The sequence below is a fragment of the Jaculus jaculus genome, chromosome 9, assembly GCF_020740685.1.
Source record: "Jaculus jaculus isolate mJacJac1 chromosome 9, mJacJac1.mat.Y.cur, whole genome shotgun sequence".
In the NCBI taxonomy this organism is placed as follows: Eukaryota; Metazoa; Chordata; class Mammalia; order Rodentia; family Dipodidae; genus Jaculus; species Jaculus jaculus.
The window spans coordinates 8,762,449-8,777,867 of record NC_059110.1 but is presented as its reverse complement, the minus strand read 5'-3'; the positions used below and the strand labels follow the sequence as shown (position 1 = coordinate 8,777,867).

The 15,419-nt window shown below is 43.1% G+C and overlaps 1 protein-coding gene and 1 non-coding gene across 3 annotated transcripts in view; both read left to right on the top strand.

Annotated features, from left to right (window-relative positions):
* Tulp4 (TUB like protein 4) overlaps positions 1-15,419 on the top strand; it is a 198,858-nt gene that overhangs the window by 23,960 nt on the left and 159,479 nt on the right. The gene's annotated exons all lie outside the window — the stretch shown is intronic.
* On the top strand, positions 8,489-8,573 carry LOC123463847. Its single transcript, XR_006639219.1, has one exon. It is a non-coding gene; the product is annotated as a small nucleolar RNA SNORD53/SNORD92 (small nucleolar RNA).

The window sequence follows — 15,419 nt, the reverse complement described above, 5'->3', positions numbered from 1 at the left end:
TGGGCAGTTTGATGAGCATAGTATATACATTTAGTCAGACAGCAGCAGACGTTACACCCCTAGGGCTCATGTCTACCTCTGTTGTAGGTTTTCAGTATGAGGGATATATTCTCCCATGGAATGGGCCTCCAGTAAAATTAGAGTGGTTGGTTTCCCCCATAACAGACGTGCCACTATTGCACCTGTTGGCTCATTTGGCCTGTCTGGCCAAATATAAGGCTTGCAGTGTCCACTGTTGTTGTTCTTCACTGGTGATTTCTCTCTCTCCCATGGAACTGCATGCAGTGTGGCTTTTTCCAGCTTTCTGTCAGCTGGTCTACATGGAAGAGGTTTTCAGCTCAGCTCCAGCAGGATTTCTCAGTGGCCTTGCAGCCCAAGTATGTGGAGCCTTCATCAATAGGGTCTTACTATTCCTGTTGTAAAACCACGGGCCTCGGCAATTGCCTGTAGTATTTTGGGGGGGCCTCAGGGACTTTCCTGGCCAACAACTCACTGAAAGTTATCCCATCCTTAGCACTGAAAATTTTCTAGTAACAGTCTATGGTTTTGGGGCGTGCCATTGTCCAAAAAAGTAAGTTTCCATATGACTTATTTGAACCCTTATTTGTAAACTAGAGACTGAGCAGGTGCTTCCAGGGGCTTAGTTCCATACTTGTGATCATACACTGTCACCAAGCCAGATAGAGATGTTACTCACAGGAAGGTGATTGTCTGGTAGAGTTGGAGAAGGCTTATCTACCTCACTTTGATTCAGAGTACCGAGTGCCATCTGATATGGTGATAGATGGGCTTCAATAATTTAGAGAGAGGAGTTTTGAGTGTGGAGTTACCAGGTGGTCATCAGTATCCTTGCCAGTAGGTTGTGTTTTTCTTTTTTCTTCAACCTCCTATTTTCCCCAACCCATGACTGATTCATTCATTCACTCATTCATTCATGTGGTTTTCTGTTGAGACACGGTCTTACTCTGTAGCTAAGGCTGGCCTAGAATTTGTGGTCATCTTCCTACCTCAGCCTCCCAAATGCTGGAATAGTAGGTGTGAGCCATCATGCCCAACTGACTGTATTAACAGCCAAGGACTTTTGTTTGAGGTAGATAATGGCTTATATTTCTTCATGACTGACCTATATACTCAGTGATGGAGAAGCTGGATATGGAGAAGACCACCTGGTAGAACCAGCAGAGAAGAGGGAAGAAAGATGAGGGAGGAGGAAGCCAGCCAGAACTTCCTGCTGAGAGCTGAGGTGCTCATTTAAAACCTCCATAGTTGTGTGATAGGTTTTTATCATAATCCTCATTTTGCAGATGCTGAAACTGAGATTTGAGCCGTTAAATAATGGAACTGCACTCACTACTAGAGTGCTTGCCCTCCCGTGTGTGAGACCCCTGGGTTTGATTTCTAGTATTCACACACACACACACACACACACACACACACACACACACACACACACGAGTGAGGTTGTTTGTAATGGTGAAATAACAGTAATGGTAACTGTAATTAATTATTAGGTCCTACCATGGGCCAGGCACTGTTTTAAGCATATTATGAATGTTCATTGAATTCTCATAAGTTCATGACATCAATAGTGTTATCATCCCTAAGTGGAGATTAAGTTAGTGGTTATTGCTAGGTGGTGGAGCTGGCAGAGATTTGATGGGATCTCTACTGCATTACTGTGATGATCTGAACTTTATAGACAGTGGTGATCCTCCTCTTTTCCCTTCCACAGGTAGTTCATTGAAGGTCTCCACTCTGGTTCCAAAGCACTCTGCTTCCTCTGTCAGGGAGCAGCCTCGGTTCAGTCTGCATTGGCCCTCACCAGGATCCCATAGTGCCTTCTTTATGCTTTCTGCTTTCACTCTGTCCTTTCCAAATCTCTGTCACATAGAGGCTATAGTGGGTCTGAGAGGTGGAAACTAGAATGTTCCAGTCTATCCTTAACACTGTTTAGTAGCGGGCTGGAGAGATGGCTTAGTGGCTAAGGTACATGCCTCTGAAGCCTAAGGACCTAGGCTCCATTCTCCAGGTCCCACATAAGCCAGATGCACATGGTGGCGCATGTGTATGGAGTTCATTTGCAGTGGCTGGAGGCCTTGGTGTGCCCATTCCTTTTTTTCCTCAAATAAATAAAAATAAAAACTTAAAAAAAAACTGTTTAGTAGTTTTCCATTGCATTGAGAATAAAACATAAATATTTTTCTGTGGCTTCAAGGTCCCTCCTAGGCACCCCTCTCGCAGCCTCATGGTCTTTCCCTGTGTTCTCATATGTACCTGTCTTTGCCCCTCAAAAGGCAAGCTCCCTGAGGGCGGGAGCTCAGTATACATTGAAAAAATTAAGTGCCTGTGACTTTAAGCTGTGCTAAACCCTACCTTTTCCAGCCTGAAAATGTGCTCATGAGCTCCTCTTTTCTCATGCCAGGATTAGATTCAGAGCCTCACCAACCTAACCCAGTTGTGTTCTTTTGTTCTTTTGTAGAATGAACTTTTTTGTTGTTGTTGTAGGTAGGGTCTTGCTCTAACCCAGGCTGTCCTGGACTTCACTCTCAGGTCTCAGGGTGGCCTCAAACTCACAGCAATCCTCCTATCTCTGCCTCCTGAGTGCTGGGATTAAAGGTGTGTGCCCAGCTTAGAACAAACTTTTATAGGTGGCAACATACCCTGTCCTAAGTTATCAGAGCCCCAGGATAATTAAAAAAAATGGGGGTTCTAGGGCTTGATGCTCAGGTCCTCATTCCTCCTGCATGGGTGGCCATCACTTTCCTGACTGACCATCTGCCCAGTCCCTTTCCAGGACATTGGCAGCTGCAGTTGTGTTGCTTTCTTGTAGTCCCACCTACCTTCTTCCTGTGCTGTGACACTTGAACTTGGGTGACGAAGATTGCTGTTGCCTGAACCATAGCAACAACAGTGTTGTGGGTGGAGGGGGAGCCTGGGAAGTTCCAGAGTGACTGTCCTGTAATGGGTGCTTAGAGTCCAGGAGAGTCCTTGAACCCCAAGCCCTAGGTTCATTTTTAATTTTAATCAAGGAATTGAATAAAAAAAGACTGAGAAGGATACTTACTAAATTTATATTTATTGAGAGTAGTACAAGAGCCAAGGAAAGGCACTCACGTGGCTGAAACAGGTCTAGGGAACCAGGCATGAGATAAGAAGTCATATCATTTTTGATTTCTAGTAAGTGCAGACTTTCCTGCCTTTTTACTTTTAGGGGCCCAGTCACCCTAACTGCCTACACCCTCTCAGGTCCCTTCCTTGTGTTCAGGTGACCTTCAGGCTCCAGTCCAGCACTCCCCAGCTACACCCTTCTGGCACTGCTTTAGTGTGAGCACCACGTCTAGCCAGTTGCACCATTAGTCTCGACTTTCTGTGCGCCTTGGCATCTCTGGGTCCCAGGCTCTTCTGAAACAAACCGCTTTGACCCACAGCTGTCTTAGTGGCAGATTCTTCAACCTTCTTCAGCAACTGAGCACCTTAGGGTGGGTTCAAGAAGACAAGTCTTGGGACTGGGAGACTGTTCAGTGGTAAGAGCGCTTGCTGCTTAAACATGAGCATCTGAGAGGACCTTTGCCTGCCTGGGTTTGATTCCTGAATGCCTCCATAGAGAGGTGGGCATGGCCACACATGTCTGCAACCGCACTCATGCTGGGGTGCACGTGCACACCCCCCAAACAAAACAAAGGAAACAACAACAAAGATCCAGCAGCCTTTGAGTTTGAGTTTGAGTCTTGAGTTGAGGGAGACACTCCATCATATGGAAACATGTGGGTGAGTGAGAGAGCAAGACACCTGAGCTTCTCCTCGGGCCTCTGCACACGCATGCACTATGCACACATCACATCACATCACACTCCACACGTGTTCTACACATGCAAAAGGAAAAATAAAGAATTTAGAATGATACCAGTAAACAGGCAACGACTTACGTAATTATGATCTTATTGTACTTCTGTGGAGAACAGTAAATCATCAGTTTATTTGAGACTCTGTGACTTCAAAGGAAGTGCTGTTCTGTCTTGAGTGAGGGTGGGTCCCTGCTATGAGATGCAGGAGTTTTGCAGTTCACACAGACTTTACAAATTGGAGTGCATTATCTCTTGCTGAGCAAGAGTAATCACCATCACCATAATATGCTAGAGAGACCTTTCCTCTACAGCATCAAAACCATGTTCTTAACTGACCAGGAGCGGGCGGACATGGCTCAGTAACTGATTACTTACCTTGTTCTCTAGTCCTGAGCTCATGATTGACTCAGCTAACAATGAATCAGTAAAGGTGGGCTTAGGCTGGTGACACGCACAGCACAGGATCTCTTCCTGCTGCTGCCTTGAGTTTGGAACTGTTGGGAAACAGCGGGTGCACAGCACTTCTTTCTGTGAAAGCGGGCAGAGGATTTTCTGTTACGCAACTAGTCAGGGCCCAAGTTACCAGACTGTTGTCAGATGGTGTTGCTTTGCCTGGCTTTTCTCCTTCCTGAATGTTTCCAGTAATTCATTCCCTCTCAGTCAGGGAGGTCAGGGAAGTGAGGTTTCTTTTGTCTTTTCCTTTCCCCTTTTGAAATACAGGCGTGGACTTTGTTATACTAGGCTCCCACAGTACTCTTCCCTCAGCCTCTTGGTACCTGGGACTGCACTAGAAAATGAGAATTCTTAGTAGATCCTAGAGTTTTAGAAAGTGTTGCAGCTCTGCTACATCATCCTAAGGCAGACACTGGTTCTCTTTTTTGCATGAGTGTATGTGTGGGTGCACATGTGTGCAGGTACATGTGCATGTGCACATGCATGGGGAGGCCAGAGGTTGATGTCAAGTATTATTGTAATTGGTCTCCCTATTTTTAAATAAATATTTTAGATTTTATTTTTGTTTGTTTATTTATTTGAGAGTGACAGACACAGAGAGAAAGAAAAAGAGAGAGAGGGGGAATGGGCATGCCAGGGCCTCCAGCCACTGCAAACAAATTCCAAATGCATGCCTGCCACCTTGTGCATCTGGCTAATGTGGGTCCTGGGGAATCGAGCCTTGAACCAGAGTCCTTAGGCTTCACAGGCAAGCTCTTAACTGCTAAGCATCTCTCCAGCCCTAGTATCCCTATTTTTTGAGACAGGGTCTCTCATTAAACCCAGAGCTCACTGACTCAGCTAGTCTAGCTAGCCAGATTGTTCCAGGGATCTGCCTGTCTCCACCTTCCAAATGCTGGGCCTACAGGCACATTCCACATGTCCAGCATGACATGGGTACCAGGTGCTCTGAACTCAAACTCTCATACTTGCATAGCAAATGTTTTTCTGACAGAGCCATCACCTCCATCTACCCTGGATAGATTTTTTTTTTTCCCCCTCTTTGGTTTTTCGAGGTAGGGTTTTGCTCCAGCTCAGGCTGACCAGGAATTCACTAGGTAGTTTCAGGGTGGCCTTGAACTCACGGTGATCCTCCTACTTCTGCTTCCTGAGTGCTGGGATTAAGGGCGTGCACCACCATGCCAGGCATTTTTTTTTTTTTTTTTTGCAAGGCACTATGATAAAATTAAAGTACTAGGACTAAAGGCGCCACACCCACAGGTATTTAACTTTAGAAAATTCTGTTAAAAAAGAAAGAAAAAGGCTGGGTGTGGTTTACATGCCTTTAATACCAGCATTTGGGAGGCAGAGGTGTGAGGAACTCAGTGAGTTTGAGGCCACCCTGAGACTACCTAGTGAATTACATACAGGTCAGCTTTGGCTAGAATGAGACCCTACCTTGAAAAAACAAAAACAAAAACAAACAAACAAAAAAAGCAAGAAGGAAAAGAACACAGTGGCTCTGCCTCTCCCTAGGGCATATCCTAGGCCTCTCTCCTCCTCCTGTGTGATCTAGAGCCAGCTGTGTCTTCCTGAGATGGAGAGCAGAGCTCTTCATCACCACCAAGAGGTTCTCAAAGCAGCAGCCCTCTGTGTACACTTGGCACTTGTTTGGGTTGGAATTTAGCATGTGAACCTGTGTGCCTGGAAAGTTAGACCCTAATGAGAGCTAGCTGCTGTTTTAGATCATGTGAAATGAGAATGCTTTATGAGTAGGCTAAATATGAGACATTAATTCTGTCTAGATAGATGGTCGACTTGAGTGGTTGACTGTGTCAGTAACTGGGAAGTCAAAATGTACAGTTGTTTAAGCAAGAAGCATTGTCTTTCTCATTTATTTCATCTGCTTTATTTAGCACATTGAGTTTGTTGTTGAGAGTTGGCTCTAGTGCTGGTTTTCATTATAAGGGGAGTGAAACATTGATTTTACTATGGTAGCAAGACCAGTGTAATATTAATGCAGTTAAAGAAAGGAAGTCTTATAAAGCGAATAACACAAGCCATGCCAAGGCCTTGATACTGTGCTTTTGGATCAATGTATCTTCTTTTTACTTGGGATGCTTTTCAGCGTATGTGTGTATATGTGAACGAGTGCGTGAAGATGTTCATGTCATACTGTGTGTGTAGAGGTAAGAGGACAACTTTCAAGTCAGTCCTCCTTACCTTTTGCTGCTATTCCTCCTCCCTCCTCCTTTCTCCTCTTTTTTTTTTTTCGAGGTAGGGTCTCACTCTAGCCCAGGCTGACCTGGAATTCACTCTGTAGTCTCAGGGTGGCCTCAAATTTTTAGTAATCCTCCTACTTCTGCCGCCCGAGTGCTGGGATTAAAGGTGTGCGTCACCACATCCAGCACATCTGGCTTTTTATGTGAGTAGTAGAGAATCAAACCCAGACAAGTAGGCTTTGTAAACACCTTAAACTGCCAAGCCACTTCCCCAGCCCCTTGGGTATTTTTTTGTTGGTTATTACCTATTCCTTCCTAGGTGGTTCTTCTTTATATTTATTTATATATACATACATACATATATATGTATATATACACATATATGTGGGTGTGTGTATGTATGTGGGTGTATATATATATACATACATACATACACACACACATATATATATATATATATCTATATATGTGTGTGTGTGTGTGTGTGTGTGTGTGTGTGTATGTTTTTTGAGGTAGGGTCTCAGTCCAGCCCAGGCTGACCTGTAATTCACTCTGTGGTCTCCGGGTGGCCTGAAAATCACAGTGATCCTCCTACCTGTGCCTCCCAAGTGCTGGGATTAAAGGCATGTGTCACCACGCCCTACCCTTCTTATTATTTAAAATGATATTTTCTTCATTTTTTTAAACTAGGAATATATTTTCTTAGCTTTTTGAAATGAGTGGCTGCCTGATTATAGATTTTATTTTTTATCTTGAAGATCAATTTCTTTTAGAATTTTTCAGTGGAATTGAAAAGTGCTTCATATTGACAAGAAAACTGGTCTGGAGGAGGCCTGAATAGTTAAATTTCCCCCTTAAATGAAGCTTTGTCACAGTGCCTTTGTGGATATAAAAAGGGTTGGCTGGAGGAACCAAAGCTGAAAGAAAACCTGTTTCTCTGTGGATAGACACATGTAGGTGACTATTTGGAGATAAGCATTTGTGTTTTAGGCCCTGATTCAGTTTCAGGTTTGCAGGAAACAATTTTACCTTCTCTAACAGTTAATTTTGTCACATACCTCTTACATATCCATACATACCTATAGGTACATATGCACAATAATAAATAAGTAAAAATTAAAAGGTTATGGCACATGAGGTTCAAGGAAATAGAACTTTTAAAAGAAGCAGTTTTTCTAAAAGCTAAGCTTTTTATTTTAAAATTTTATTCATTAGTTTTATTTGAGAGAGAGAAAACCGGGTGTGCTGGGGCCTTCAGCCACTGCTGCAGATGAACTCCAGGTGCATGTACCACCTTCTACATCTGGCTTACGTGGGTCCTGGGGACTCGAACCTAGGTCCTTTGACTCTGCAGGCAAGCGCCTTAACCGCTCAGCCATCTCTCCAGCCTCCTAAAACTTAAGCCTTTGATAAGAATTTTGAATCTCCACAGAGTACCTGGATGGTACAAATCATTGCCTGACCCCAAACCTCATTCTCACTGTGATTGTACCTTTTGAACAATGTGGTTTAGGGGCAGCTTTGAGTAATTTTCCTGTCCTGTTGTCTATTGTTTTGATAACACCTTTCTGGAAAGATTATTTTTTTCTGGGCAGCAGAGATTGAACCCAAGGTTTTGTACTAGGCAAGTACTCTGCCTCTGCTATATCCCCAACACAATATTGAAATTCTGTAATTTTCCCTTTCTGAGTTTTGCACATACCTGTAGCTGGGTTGTAGCCAGCACTCTGTTCAGTTGCTGGCTGCATTTGAGTCCTTCCCATAAGAAAAGCATGGAATGCAAGGGAGTTATTTTTGCAAGTAAAAATATGCCAGCAAATGTGAAAAGCGACTTACTCATCATGATGTCAGTTGGTGTTTTGTTTTCATTTTAGTTTGACAATATATAGGTCTTCATGAAAATACTTGGCTGTAAAATGAGGAAATTCACATGTTTATTAACTGTTATAATCCATTCTATTTAATTTTTTTTTTTGGAAAAAGCTTTAAGTGCTGTGATGATGCCTTAAAATTGTGGTTTCGATTCACTGAGAGTAAAATGATGGCCTACAATTCCTTGGCTGTGTCTGATCACCCTAGGACACTTTAAAAATGCGTAGAATCCAGGTTGGGCATGGTGGCACATACCTATGCACATCTCAGTATGTGATTGGTGGAGTTAGGAGAACCACTGTGAATTTGAGGCCAACCTGGCAAAAATAAGGGAAGAAAAAGATAGAATTAATTTTAACTCAAAAATAGGAGGAACAAGATATATGAGGGCAGGGTCATCAGACCTAGAAGGGACTCTTGAGTTCCAGTATATTCAGGTAGACTTTTTATTTTAATGATTAGTCTTTCTTTAAAAATATTTTATTTATTTGTTTGTTTGTCTGTTTGTGTGTGTGTGAGAGAGAGAAAGAATGGGCACACCAGAGCCTCCAGCCACTGTAAATGAACTCCAGATGCAAGTGCCACCTTGTGCAAAAGTGTGTACTGGAGAATCAAACCTGGATCCTTAGACTTGCAGGCAAATGCTTTAACCACTAAGCCATTTCTCCAGCCTGGGTAGATTTTAAGAAGTGAGATTATAGCACAAGTAACTGTTTTATTAGGAATTAAGTTATACTGTTACTGCCTTGTGGGACTCTTTTTTTATTTTTTATTTATTTTTTAATTTTTTTTTGTTCATTTTTATTTATTTGTTTATTTGAGAGCAGCAGAGAGAGAAAGAGGCAGAGAGAGAGAGAGAGAGAATGGGTGCGCCAGGGCCTCCAGCCACTGCAAACGAACTCCAGACGCGTGCGCCCCCTTGTGCATCTGGCTAACGTGGGTCCTGGAGAATCGAGCCTTGAACTAGGGTCCTCAGGCTTCACAGGCAAGCGCTTAACCGCTAAGCCATCTCTCCAGCCCCCTTGTGAGACTCTTTATTAACTATGTATCACATGTGTTGTAAATCACCCTCCCCAATAAAAAAAGCTTTAAATTCCAAGTTAAAAATTACTGATACGGGCTGGAGAAATGGCTTAGTGGTTAAGCGTTTGCCTGTGAAGCCTAAGAACCCTGGTTCGAGGCTCGATTCCCCAGGACCCACGTTAGCCAGATGCACAAGGGCCGCATGCGTCTGGAGTGAGTTTGTAGTGGCTGGAGGCCCTGACATGCCCATTCTCTCTCTCTGCCTCCTTCTGTGTCTGTCGCTCTCAAATGAATAAATAAAAATAAACAACAAAAAAATTACTGACATGTGTTAAGTTTTAAAAGTTTGAAATACAATCCAGAAGACATTTTAATTAAATCTGCCATACTCAGTTATACCTGCGTTTAGCTATGATGATTTTGAGAAATAAGGAATGTGGTAGTAAGAGTGATATAAATGGAGATTCACTATAACCTCTGTATATGTGTATGTGTGTTTCACTTTGTAAAGGAAACTACAAGAAACTACCTTATATTTCCTGTGTAGGGATGATTGAGAGGGTATTTTTTTTCTTTTTTTTTGGTTGCTACATCTAAACCCCTTTATTCTTGGATAAGAACTAGACCATGGATTTTTGAATTTTTTGTGTTTACATGTCCTTATGCAATGGTTGTGCATTAATGTTGATAGTAAATTTCTTTTTTATTTTTTTTTATTGACAGTTTCCATTATTGTAAACAATATTCCATGGTAATTCCCTCCCTTCCCCCAACTTCCCCTTTGAAACTCTTCACTCTATCATATCCCCTCCCCCTCTCAATCAGTCTCTCTTTTATTTTAAGGTCATGATCTCTTCCTCCTATTATGATGGTCTCTTCTGCAGTGGACCCTGAGCCTTGGAAGATATGATAGAGATGTTTCAGTGCCCAGTCCTCCCCTGCCACTTCTTCTCAGCACGATGGTGCCTTCTGAGTCACCCAAGGACACTGCTGTCTGAAAAGAGAAGCTTCTGTAACCAAAAGTGAGAGTAGCATTAATACATGGATATGAACATTACAAGAAGTGTTTACTGGGCAGTTTGATGAGCATAGTATGTACATTTAGTCAGACAGCAGCAGACGTTACACCCCTAGGGCTCATGACTACCTCTGGTGTAGGTTTTCAGTATCAGTGATGTATTCCCTCCCATGGAGTGGGCCTCTAGTCAAATTAAGTGCTGTTGGTTTCCCCCATAACAGACGTGTCACTGTTGCACCCATTGGCTCATTTGGCCTGTCTGGCCAAATATAAGGCTTGCAGTGTCCACTGTTGTTGTTCTTCACTGGTGATTTCTCTCTCTCCCATGGAACTGCATGCAGTGTGGCTTTTTCCAGCTTTCTGTCAGCTGGTCTACATGGAGGAGGTTTTCAGCTTAGCTCCAGCAGGATTTCTCAATGGCCTTGCAGCCCAAGTATGTGGAGTCTTCAGCAGTAGGGTCTTACCATCTATTCCTGGTGGGAACCAAGGGCCTCAGCAATGGGCTATGATGTTTTGGGGACATAGGGACCTCCCTGGCCAATAACTCACTGGAAGGTATCCCATCCCTGGCACTGAAAATTTTCTAGTAACAATCTATGGTGCCTGTGTGTTCTATTGTCAAAAATTATTAATTTCTATGTGGGGACAGCATCTGAGTTGGGTGAGCACTGACTGGGGAAGGGGCAGAGGTGCACCTGAGTTGGGTTAGCACTGACTGGGGAAGGGGCAGAGGTGCACCTGAGTTGGGTTAGCACTGACTGGGGAAGGGGCAGAGGTGCACCTGAGTTGAGTTAGCACTGACTGGGGAAGGGGCAGAGGTGCACCTGAGTTGGGTTAGCACTGACTGGGGAAGGGGCAGAGGTGCACCTGAGTTGGGTTAGCACTGACTGGGGAAGGGGCAGAGGTGCACCTGAGTTGAGTTAGCACTGACTGGGGAAGGGGCAGAGGTGCACCTGAGTTGGGTTAGCACTGACTGGGGAAGGGGCAGAGGTACACCTTAGTTGGGTTAGCACTGACTGGGGAAGGGGCAGAGGTACACCTGAGTTAGGTCAGCACTGACAGTGGTGCTGTGGAAAGAGCAGAGCTGCTTTAAGGCAGGTGTGTTTTTAAATTTTTTTGTTTATTTATTTCAGAGAAAAAGGTACAGAGAGAGATGAGAGTGGGCGCGCCAGGGCCTCCAGGCACTGCAAACGATCTCCAGACGCATGCGCCCCCTTGTGCATCTGGCTAATGTGGGTCCAGGGAAGTCGAGCCTCAAACCAGTGTCCTTAGGCTTCATAGGCATGCGCTTAACCACTAAGCCATCTCTCCAGCCCCAAGGCAGGTTTTATTATATTATCTGTTCAGTGTATTCACCTTCACCCAGGACTGTACATTAGATGACTGTACTGTACTTATTTATTTACTTATTTAGTGATGCTGGGGGTTGAACCAAGGCCTTGTACATGTTAGGCAAAGATTCTACCACTGAGCTATACTTCCAGCTCTGAACTGAGCTTTATAAGAGCCTACAATTGCAATTTAGCTCTTTTCAATAGGATTTTTTCTAGTGTAATTTCTTTTTTCATCAGAATATGGTATCTGCAGCTGACCTGAAATGTACCACTCAGGGTCATTTTTTACTGTGTCACGGAGACATGGCAATGCTTTGGGAAGAGTTGACATATTGGGCCTCTTCCAGCATTGGATGGTCATTCATTCAGCATATGTTTATTGAATTCCTTCCTAAATTTCAAGATTGAGGGATGAAAGCATGTTTCTTGTCCACTGAAGCTTCATACTGCAATTAGGAAGAGAAACCAGGAAGCAGAGTCTTAGGACAGATTACAACTCAAGGAGAGGAGGCCAGCTGGGGACAGTGTGGGATCCTGGAAGACAGGGTTCAGGTGGCAGATGAATGCAGTTGTATTAATCTCTGTCTAGCATTTGTGTGCCCAAAGGTTTCCATGTGGGCATATATGCATTTATTCACCCCCCCCCCATGATTCTGGGCTTCTAATTCTGCAGATCCTTCACCAGTTGTGGTAGCTCCTCAGCCATGTCTGCAGACATTTCTTTCTCCATTCTTGTGCTCTTTTGCAATTCCAAGTTGATATGTGCCCCTTAATCTGTCTTCCTTATTCATAATTTCTCTTTTTTTAAAATTTCTATTTTCTTGTTCCCCCTGTGCTACAAAAACTGATGGGCATTTTATTTGCACTTTAAAAAACTTTTTTTTTGTTCATTTTTTATTTATTTATTTGAGAGCAACAGACATAGAAAGACAGATAGAGGGAGAGAGAGAGAATGGGCGTGCCAGGGCCTCCAGCCACTGCAAACGAACTCCAGACGCGTGCGCCCCCTTGTGCATCTGGCTAACGTGGGACCTGGGGAACCGAGCCTCGAACCGGGGTCCTTAGGCTTCACAGGCAAGCGCTTAACCGCTAAGCCATCTCTCCAGCCCTATTTGCACTTTTAGCACTGGCTTGTTAGTTCCTTCTTTATTAGGTGTCTCTTATGTTTTGCACTGTATTTCAGTGATTCAGTTTGTCACTTCTAAAAGTCTTATTTGGTTCTCCATTTTAGATTGTATCTTGTCTAATTCTTTTAAACAGTCAAACCTAATTATTTTAAATTCAGTCTATGTTCATTCCATATTTTGAAAGCCTTGGGAATGTAAATTTATTTTTACTGAAAACTGGTAGTGATTTATTTTGTATGTCTTGTGAATAGTTTTGGCTGAACCTGGCCAGTGTAACTCCTTAGGCTCCACCCTGGGATATGCCTTTGTTCTCAGCTAGAACCAAGGCTTAGCTTATTGATGCTTGCTGACATGACCCAGGCTCATTTTCTCTTTTGAGATTGCACTAAAATTTGGATATCTATAGTAACCAGCTGCCTGGTTTGAGGTAGGAGTTTCACTGGAATATGACGCTTTAATTTTAGAACTCTTTTTTTAAAATGTATATTCTATTTATGTATTCATTTATTTATTTGAGAAAGAGGGAGAGGAGAAAGAAGCAGATAGAGAGAATGGGTGTGTCTGTCTTCAACCACTATAAATGAACTCCAGATATATGTGCCACCTTGTGTATCTGGCTTATGTGGGTACTGGGGAATCAAACCTAGGTCCTTAGGCTTTGCAGTCAACAGCTTTAACCACTAAGCAATCTCTCCAGCCCTAGATCTCTTTTTGTTGAGGGTAGGGTTAAACTTCTGGCCTTGTACATGTTAGCTTGGCAAATGCTGTACCATTGAACTACTTCCCAGCCTGGACAAGTGAATTTCAGCCACAGTAATGGGGCATTTATGGATAAACTATAATGCTTGACATGCTAATTCTGATTCCAGTGCTTAAATCTGCATTTGTCTGCCAAATGACCCTGCTCTCTCTCTCTCTCTCTTTTATTTCCTCTGGTTTTCTGAGGTAGGGTCTTGCCTTAACTCAATCAGAGTGGCCTTGAACCCTCAGCAGTCCTCCTACCTCTGCCTCCCGAATGCTGGGATTAAAGGCGTGCGCCACCCTGCCAGGCTTATGTTTTTGTATACTACTTTCCTTGTAGATTTCCTATACTTTCCTGAAAGTTCAGCAGTAATTTATACAAGACCTACTGCTAGCAGTGGGCAGGCCCTTCTGAGCATCCTATCTCTTAGCATGTAATTGCACTTCCTACTTCTGAAGTTACTGAGAATATCTTTCCATGATATTTGACAATCGTCTATAATGTAATTAATTATTAATGGCTTCATAACATTGTGTTTTATATCCCTGCCAGTACTTATTAAACTGATATCTCATTTTAGACATATTGATTACCTAAAATTATTCCCTTCTAAAAATACTGTGATAGAAAATATTATACCTAAGTCTTTGCATAGTCAAAAATTAATTCCCTGTGGTAATATTTTATTCTTGTTGTTGTTTTGAGGTAGGGGCTTACTCTAGCCCAGGCTAACCTGGAACTCACTCTGTACTCCCAGGATGGCCTCAAACTCACAGCAGTTCTCCTACCTCCCAAGTGCTGGGATTAAAGGCATGTGCCACCCTACCTGGCTAAATTTCTATTCTTTCTTTTTTGAGGTAGGGTCTCACTCTAGCTCAGGCTGACCTGGAATTCACTATGTAGTGTCAGGGTGGCCTCGAACTCATGGCGATCCTCCTACCTCTGCCTCCCAAGTGCTGGGATTAAAGGATACTCCATCTATTTTTTTTTTTTTTTTACTCCATCTATTTTTTAAAAATTATTTGTGCCTTTATTTGTAAAGAGAGAAACACAGAGAGATAGGTGTACCAGAGCCTCTTGACACTACAAATGCATTCCAGATGCATGTGCCATTTTGTGCATCTGGTTTTACATGGATACTAGTACTCGGCTGTCAGGCTTTGCAAGCAAGTGCCTTTAACTACTTAGCCATCTCTCCTGTCCTCCCCTACCCTATACATATTTTTCAAAGTTGAGTTGGTAAATCAAAAGGTTTGCAGTATTTTAAGTCTTTTGAATTACATCACCAAATTGCTAATTTTTTCTTTCAGTCTTCATCATTTTGATAAGTTAAATGCTCTCTTTCCCATCTCCACTCTTCTCTTTCCCCACTCTTTCTCCCCTCTCTCATTTTCTTCTCAGTTTTTAAAAAATTTTTTTGTTTATTTTTATTTATTTATTTGAGAGCGACAGAGAGAGAAAGAGGCAGATAGAGTTAGAGAGAGCAAGAATGGGTGTGCAAGGACCTCTAGCCACTGCAAACGAAATCCAGACACGTGTGCCCCTTTGTGCATCTGGCTAACGTGAGTCCTGGGGAATTGAGCCTTGAACCGGGGTCCTTAGGCTTCACAGGCAAGCACTTAACCACTAAGCCATCTCTCCAGCCCTCTTCTCAGTTTTTAAAGTTTTGTTTTATTATTTGAGAGACAGAGAGAGAGGTAGAAAGAGAGAGAAAAAGAGAGGGAGGGAGAGAATGAGCATGCCAGGGCCTTCAGCCTCTGCAAACAAACTCCAGACACATACAATACCTTGTGCATCTGGCTTA